Source organism: Vanacampus margaritifer, chromosome 5 (assembly GCF_051991255.1).
Source record: "Vanacampus margaritifer isolate UIUO_Vmar chromosome 5, RoL_Vmar_1.0, whole genome shotgun sequence".
NCBI classification, from domain to species: domain Eukaryota; kingdom Metazoa; phylum Chordata; class Actinopteri; order Syngnathiformes; family Syngnathidae; genus Vanacampus; species Vanacampus margaritifer.
In genome coordinates this window covers 5,487,018-5,494,251 of record NC_135436.1, presented here as the reverse complement: position 1 = coordinate 5,494,251, position 7,234 = coordinate 5,487,018, and the positions used below count along the sequence as shown (strand labels likewise).

The 7,234-nt window shown below is 41.5% G+C and overlaps 1 long non-coding RNA gene across 1 annotated transcript; it reads left to right on the top strand.

The window, feature by feature from the left end:
* Positions 1–4,630: 4,630 nt before the first annotated feature.
* On the top strand, positions 4,631–5,479 carry LOC144051703 (uncharacterized). The gene is made up of 4 exons (XR_013294019.1): positions 4,631–4,676; positions 4,753–4,803; positions 4,889–4,960; positions 5,030–5,479. It is a non-coding gene; the product is annotated as an uncharacterized LOC144051703 (long non-coding RNA).
* Positions 5,480–7,234: the final 1,755 nt, after the last annotated feature.

The following is a 7,234-nucleotide window of genomic DNA, read 5'->3' as shown; positions in this document are numbered from 1 at the left end:
AACGTGGTGCCACTATAGGCGATTGAGGAAATTATGACTTCCTCAAGCGCTGATCAAATTACTAATTCATCCAAAAGACAACATCAATTATCGCTACAATACATTCAAACTATTTTAACATATGCCTCCTCTGTATGGGTAAAAAAAAAAAAAACATTACTCTCTTTTAAAGTCTTAAATTTTTTGCTCCGCAATCTTTTAAATTTTCGAGCGGGGTTCATACCCATCGCCTCCGGTGCAGCAGCTCAACACTTGCCACTCAGCTAAAATTCTGGGCCACCGTCTGCCAGCCACAGTAAACATTGCAGTGCACTCCCATTTGCCGAACAACGAAAAACCGACAATTTCAAACCCGCCTGTACACTCGGAAAGAATATAATAAAGTGAATATCTCCCTATTTCTCCCCAGCCTATTTCTTCACAAAATCAAGCTAGCAATAGCAATACCAAATACCATGTAGAGTGAAACAGCCAGTTAATCAAAGCACATCCACAAAGCCAATCTTTCTTTTTGTAACATTCTTTGTGAAAAGAACGAATAATTCTTTGTCCCTTACTTTGCTGAAGATCCGGTAGCTAAGACGTTGGTCTTCCAGCCTTCAAAAGATGACATTTTTCCTCAAAAGAAAGACGTGAAAATAGTTTTATATTCTCCTAAGTGGCGTCATCTTATCGCTTTGCTGTGCACGAAGTGTGTTTTGAATTCACTAATGCACATTCGCATGGGAATAATACAGCGACGTAAAAAGGTTGCGTAGCGATCTGCCTATTTGCGTAAAGGACTTTTCTACTGGGAAACTGACTATGCATGCGCGAACACAGTAGCGATGTGCCTTCAGGAGGATTATTTTTGCAGCATTTTTACCTGCAGTCCAGACGAAGTAATGAGTCGTTTTTAATTGAGTTATACAAATCACCAAATGTTGTCACTTTTAAACCTATAGGTAGTGTAGGCTTTCTGAAATGAAATAAATAATTAAAATAAATAGAAAAAGCCAAACAGTTTCAACTTTCATTTCAGCCTGGGGTAGGCAGTGCCTACCTTGCCTATTGTGACCGCACGTCACTGGTAATAAGTATATTAAGCTCAAAAGGACAGCTCTGGGAGATCTAGTTGTTTTAAAATTCTGGTAGTGCTAGTGGTTAAATGCAAGTCTATTTATAAAAAGAACAAAGACGGGACTATTCACAAGAACGCAGTGATTTGTACCTTTTGTAAAAAAATTAAAAAACACCTCCAGCCTGACTTATCATTTAACTCTTTGACTGCCAAAAACGTTAAATAACGTTTAGTAAAATCCTACGGAGGACTGCTAAAGACGTTAAAAGACGTTCACTGTGTTTTTTTGTTTTTGTTTTGTTTTTGGGGGAAACGGGTGGAGGAAAGCCTTGGCCAGCTGTGCTGAAAGTATCAAGCAGATCTAGTTAGTATAATGCCTATTTTTGGGCACTAGATGGCAGCGATGACTCTCTTTTTGTACAAGATTGGGTAGGCGTCAGTAGAAAACGTGAGGTGGAGCTAGAGTGTTGAGGGGAGAATGGCTGGGGAAGCGAAAATGGCGACCGGTTGCAAGCAGCTCACGCTTGAGCATTTTTTTCAAAGACGAAAAGCATCGACCAATACTAAAGAGCACATTGATGACGACGATGATGTTGATGGTGACTCCGAGGTTGATGCCGAAGTTGAAAGCGTTGACGCGGCGGCTATGATCACGTCATAAAGCCTCACCGGCTAGCGATGCTAATGCCGGAAAACGCAGAGCACAACCGAACTCTTCTAAACAGGCGGACGTTCAATCGGACGACGAAGAGTACCCCGAGTCCAATGCATATTCATCGGAGGAGTAGGTACAGTCTGATCACGGAGAAGACACTGGTTCTGGACTACGATGCCACCATGAATGGAGTGGATAAGATGGATCAGAACATCTACCACCCGGTATAGGAACTGAAGGACATGAGGAAGCCAGACGTAACACCACCGTAACGTCACCGTATCATGATCCTGAGAGTAGACTTGATGGCAACATGGCCAAACACACACTGCAGTATATACTTGCTATTCCCCGGAAAAAAAGGCCGGCAAGAATGTGTAGCGTCTGCACGCGAAAGGGCAATCGCAGTGAAACTAATCTGTTGTGCAAATCCTGCTGCGTCCCCTTGCACGCAGGGGGGAGTGTTACAAAAAGAAAAACTGTATTTGAAACATCCACACAATTGTAAAGTACCACGGTTGCAAACATTTGTAAATAGTTTGCCAAATTGTTTTGTCAAATTGTTACTCTGTTGAATGTAAATCAACGTATTTTGCTATCAAAAAACACTTTTTCATTGTTGGTGGTAGTGTTTTACAGAAGTAAAGCACTGTTTAGGTGTTTGTGGCATCATTCATGGAAAAAAAAAGGTGTCAAATTCACTTGAGTACATGAAATAATATTGTTTCACAAAAAGCTTGATTTCTCCGTATTTTGTTTCAAAACAGAGCATTTGGGTGAAACTAACCATTTTCTATTGTTGATTACTGAAAAACGTAATAAGGTAGAAACATGAGAGTCCAATCTTTCATTTGGTAGTATGTGTGTTTCCATAGTCCAAACACAACATTTTCTGTGGACCTTGAAAGATCAGTCAAAATGCTTAAATCGGCTGGCACCCACAGCATACCTTTTCTGAAAACATCTGGCAGTCAAAGAGTTAAGACTCTCAAGGTAAACAAGCTTGTTTGGCTGAGCAACTGGCTCAAGGACACATAGCGTTGTCTGTTGTCAGATCCTGTAACCTAGCTTGGGGTGTTTTTTTGATTTGAGGAGTTGATACTGAAGACATTTAACATTTTCTATTCATATTTTTACTGTTTATGAATTTACTTATAGTATATAGATGCCATGTAACTGTGATAATGTTTGTGTGAAATATATTGGACATATTAACTGTATTGTAATGAATAACACTTTTCACTCCCTTCCAGCTGGTGAGATAGGAATGTACATGGGAGTCAAGTTCTCATGGAGATAACACTGTGGGTCTGAGGGAGTCTAGGTCGCATGGCATTACCTGTCTAATCATATATTTCCGGCTTTGGACGGGGAAATGGAGTAAACATGTCAGTAAATCACTTGTCTGTCTATTATAATTACTAACCCTTTGTCCAGCCTCAGAGGAGGAGTATGCTTTTTTCATCTATAAAACGACTGTGTGTTTTCATATTGACACACTCGAGGCTTAACATCACATTAGAATGTAAGCATTAAATCTTGTGTCTTTTAGGAGCTCCTAAAATAAATTCTCTTTGCAAAGAAGGCTTCTTCATCAGATCTCTTATTCAATTATTTTTGAACACGCAAAGATTACATTTAATATAGTAATCAAATAATACCTTCAATACTGTAGCCCCAGAGGAACTTTTGGGTTTGAGTTGTTATGACCCAGATATTGTAGCTTTAGATTTTTGTTAACCTCTCCTTCTAACCTTCTAACTTTTCCTGATTCCCAGTTTGTTAGTTTAGCTCAAAAACCACTACAGCTATTATCAGTTCATCTCATGCCATCCTACACCAAACCTCAGCTTGTGGAAGTTTAGATTCAACTTTGTTCAAACTTTTTTTGAACAAAATTGAAGTTTTGATTATTTTTTTAAATATTGCATGGTCTAATTGGTTTGTTGATGTGCTTAAACGATTTCTTTGGCATTTCATTCATGAAGCACACTTCAACAATAGAAATGTGGATTTAAAATCTTTTCTTCTTGGTGTATTCAATTGATTAGTCATGCACTACAATTTTGTAATGTCCTATAATTCAAATTCTTTATTTGGGGACCTTTAGCAGACATGAGATTAAAATCGATTAATTAACTCTTTTACTGCCAAAGACGTTAAATGACGTTCTGCAAAAACCTACGGAGGAGCGCCAAAGACGTTAAAAAACGTCCTCCCATTTTTTTTTTTTTTTTTTTTTAAACGGGTGCTGTGAAGGCTTGCGGAGCTCTCCTGAAAGTTTCAAGCAGGTTTCTTGAGCCTAATGACTATTTTTGGCCCCTAGAGGTCAGCGATGACTCTCTTTTGACAAGATCGGGTGGGCGTCAGTAGTATAAAAGGCAAGGCGGGGCGAGAGCGTCGAGGAGGAGATGAGAATTGAGGAGAAACAAAAAATGGCGACCGATGGTAAGAAGCAGCTCACGCTTGATCGGTTTTTTCAAAAAGGAGAAGCATCAACCAGTGCTAAAGTGCACGTTTGTGACGACGGGGATGATGATGGTGACAACGAGGTTGACGCCGAAGCTGCAGCGTTGACGCGGCGGCAGCTTCGATCACGTCCTAAGGCCTCAGAGGCTAGCGGTGCTAGCACCGGAAAACGTCGTGCACGACCGAGCACTTCTGCACGCGAGGACGTTAAATCGGACGACGACGATGATGATGATGGTGACAACGAGGTTGATGCCGAAGTTGCAGCGTACACGCGGCGGCAGCTTCGACCACGTTTTAAGGCCTCAGAGGCTAGCGGTGCTAGCTCCGGAAAACGTGGTGCACGACCGAGCACTTCTCCGCACGAGGACGTTGATTCGGACGACAACGAAGAGTATCCTGAGTCCGATGGATATTCTTCGGAGGAGTGGGTACAATCTGACCATGGAGAAAGTGATACGGACAGTCTTTTATCCGCAGAAGACTGCGAAGGTAAGCACAAACTTGCTATGAGATACTTTTCCGGCACGCTGTTAGCGCCTCGTGTAACGTGAATGTGCATTCATAGATCGCGGATCGTGCTCACAACGACGTCCCTCTGCAAAGACGACAAAGAGAGGTATAAAAAAAATGTTTTCAATACACCGTAACAACAAAAGAAAACGGTCTTTCGATATTATTGTAATTGTATATATTTCTTTCAGCTGCAGCTCAGAGTGACACTCCTCAGAGTGAGCAAAATAAAGGTCCAAGGACCAGTGGATCCCAGAAAAAAGGTAAACACATATATAGCATCACACTGATCTAAAATGAATATTATATGATATTGAAATGTATATTTGCAGATCCCAAAAATTCTGTCTGGCATGAAGCAGGCTGGCAGCCAAACTCATTCACCTTTACTGCGGAGCCAGGACCGAGAGGTGCCGCAGCAGAGCTGAATTCGACCCGGCCAGTTGACTTCCTGCAACTCTTCATCACGGACGAGCTTCTGCAGCACATTGCTGATCAGACAAACCTATATGCACGCCAGTCTATGCAAAAACGGGCTGAAAGTCTGCCACACTGCAGGAGTCATGCTTGGAAGCCAGTGTCTGTGTCCGAACTCAAAACTTTTTTTGCACTGCAATTTCTTACTGGTTATATAAACAAGCCCAGTATAGAAATGTATTGGACTCAGGATGAAATAGAGACGACACCATTTTTCAGTCGCGCGATGCCTCGAAACCGCTTCCAGCTCATCTGGAGTTTCCTGCATTTCAATGACAACGAGACACACAGTTCAGACGACAAACTATTTAAAATTTGTCCTGTGTTCAATCACGTTGTAAGCAAATTCAAGGAACTGTTTCAACCGGGCAGGAATATCTGCATTGATGAGGGAATGATGAGTTTCCAGGGACGTCTTTCGTTCAAGGTGTACAACCCCCAAAAGCCGGTCAAATATGGTATCAAATCATACATTTTGTGTGACTCCCAAACCGGCTATTGTTTTAATATGCAACCCTATGTTGGTATTAGTTGTTCTCTCCCTGACACAGTGTTCAACTTACTGGATCGTCTGCCAGGAAATGGGTACACACTATTTATGGACAATTTTTATAATTCGATTGCTTTGTGTGAACGTCTCCTGGCAGCACGTACCAATGTTTGTGGAACGCTGAGGAAAAACAGGGGTGAACCCAGTGAGATCACATGCCTAACAAACACTGGCCTTGGGGTGGGGGGGAAACTGGTAAGGCACAACACAAATGTTTTGATTGTGGCATGGCAGGACAAACGTTTGTTGAGGATGGTGACAACGTTTCATGAAGATGAAATGCGGACAGTGGAGGTGTGGCGGAAGGCACAAAAAAAAAAAGTGCCTTTCCAAAAACCCATTTGTGTTGTGGACTACAATTCCAAGATGAATGGAGTGGACAAGATGGATCAAAACATCTCATACCACCCATTCACACGTAAAACTTTGAAGTGGCACAAAAAGTTTGTTGCATATATGTTCCAGATATGCATGTTCAATGCATACATATTGCACAAAGCAAAAAATCCTGGGAAGTGTCAACATTTTTTGGAATTCATCCAGCAGGTGGTGAGAGGGTGGCTGTTGCCACAAGACCAGGAGGAAGTTGGGATGGAAGGACATGAAGCCAGACAAAACACCAGGTCACCACATAATGATCCTGAAAGCCGACTTGATGGCAACATGGCCAAACACACGCTGCAACACATTCCTGCTACTCCCCGGAAAAAAAAGCCAGCAAGAAAGTGTAGGGTCTGCACACGAAAGGGCATTCGCAGTGAAACAAACCTGTGGTGCAAATCCTGCTGTATCCCCTTGCACCCAGGGGAGTGTTTCACTGTATACCACACAAAAAGAAAAATTGTGTAGTTCAAACTCCACACAATTGTAAATAGTCACACATGCACACCTTTGTAAATACTTTGTCAAATTGTTACGCTGTTCTGTAAATAAACTGTTACGCTGTTCTGTAAATAAACTGTTACGCTGTTCTGTAAATAAACTGGTTATTTTGCAAACTAAAAACACTTTTTCATTGTTGGTGGTGGTGTATTACAGAAGTAAAGCACTATTTAGGTGTTTGTGGCATCATTTATGGACAAAAAGAAGTGTAGAATTCACTGGAGTGCATGAAATAACATCGTTTCACAAAAAGCTCTTTTTCTCCGCTTTTTGTTTCAAAACAGAGCATTTCGGTGAAACTAACCTATTTTCTATTGTTGATTGCTGAAGAACGGAATAAGGTAGTGTCAGGTTCAGATGTAGACATTTATCAAATAAAGAGAGAGGAAGCATCTGGTTCCAAATTTATTGCTCATGAGGAAGAGAAAACTGCAGCCTTAGTTTGATCGGTACAGAGTCTCTCTTGGTTCATCACTCAAATAGTCCCCTTATATGTACTAATCGGGGCATCTGATTACATGACAGAAAGAGAAAAACAACTCCTATCTCACTTCACACACTCTAATGCGGCATGCAAGTCAAGGGACCCTGGCGTTGACGTGCGTCTCGTCTTCTTATCAGTTGTCCC